Here is a 1777-nt window from a genome sequence, read left to right on the forward strand (position 1 = left end):
TCTAAATACCTGTCCCCAGCTTGAAGAAAGTGGCTGACGTGATCAAAGACGTTGCGTGCAGTTCTGGTCGCCCCGTTACAAGAAGAATGTGGAGGCTTTGGAGAGGGTGCGGAGGAGAATTACCAGAACGATGGCTGGATTACAATAAACAATAGACAATAGGTGCAGGAGTAGGCCATTCGGCCTTTTGAGCTTGCACCGCCATTCAACGTGATCATGGCTGATCATCCCCAATCAGTACCCCGTTCCTGCCTTCTCCGCATATCCCCTGATTCCGCTATCTTTAAGAGCCCTATCTAGCTCTCTCTTGAAAGTATCCAGAGAACCGGCCTCCACCGCCGTCTGAGGCAGAGAATTCCACAGACTCACCACTCTCTGTGTGAAGAAGTGTTTCCTCGTCTCCGTTCTAAATGGCTTACCCCTTATTCGTAAACTGTGGCCCCTGGTTCTTGACTCCCCCAACATCGGGAACATGTTTCCTGCCTCTAGCATGTCCAAACCCTTAACAATCTTATATGTTTCAATAAGATATCCTCTCATCCTTCTAAATTCCAGAGTATACAAGCCCAGCCGCTCCATTCTCTCAGCATGTGACAGTCCCGCCATCCCTGGAATTATCCTTGTGAACCTACGCTGCACTCCCTCAATAGCAAGAATGTCCTTCCTCAAATTAGGTGACCAAAACTGCACACAATACTCCAGGTGTGGTCTCACTAGGGCCCTGTACAACTGCAGAAGGACCTCTTTGCTCCTATACTCAACTCCTCTTGTTATGAAGGCCGAAGGCCAACTCCTAACAGGGGAGGGTAACAGTTAGTGACACGGTGGCGCTGCTGGTAGAGAGCCGCTACCTCACAGCGCCAGAGGCACAGGTTCGATCCTGACCTCGGGTGCTGTCTGTGCATGTGGAGTTTGCACGTTCTCCCTACGACCGCAGGGTTTCCACCGGGTGGTGAACACAAAATGCTGGAGTAACTCAGCAGGACGGGCAGCATCTCTGGAGAGAAGGAATGGGCGACGTTTAGGGTCGAGACTCTTCTTCAGCCTGGTTAGGGATAAGGGAAACCAGAGATATTCCGGATTGCTCCCACATCCCACAGAGACGTGCGGGTTTGCAGGTTAATTGGCCCTCTGTAAATTGCCCCCTTATGCCCCTGTCCCACAGGCGATTTTTCAGCGGACTGCCAGCGACTGTCAAGTTGCCGGCAGTCGCCAGAAAATCCGGGAACTGGATCGTAGACTGTCAGAGTGAACACACACACACACACACGTGCGCACACACGCACATACAGAGACACACAAACACACACACACACACGCGCGCGCACACGCACACACACACACACGCGCACACACACACACACACATGTTCACACGCGCGCACACACACATACACACACATACACACACGCTCACACACACGCGCACACACACACACACACACGCTCACACACACACACACACACGCACATAGACACACAAACACAGACACACAAACACACACACACACACAAACACACACACACACAAACACACACACACATACACACACACACACGCACACACACACACACAGACACAAACACAGACACACTCACATAAACACACACAAACACACACACACACACACACAAAAACACACAAAAACACACACAAACACGCACACGCACACGCAGGCACACGCAGGCACACGCAGGCACACACACACACGCACACGCACACATACACACACATCGCTTCCTTCACCAGCCCGCGTGAATTTTTTAGACAACGCTTC

Source organism: Amblyraja radiata, chromosome 9 (genome assembly GCF_010909765.2).
Source record: "Amblyraja radiata isolate CabotCenter1 chromosome 9, sAmbRad1.1.pri, whole genome shotgun sequence".
Classification (NCBI taxonomy): Eukaryota; Metazoa; Chordata; class Chondrichthyes; order Rajiformes; family Rajidae; genus Amblyraja; species Amblyraja radiata.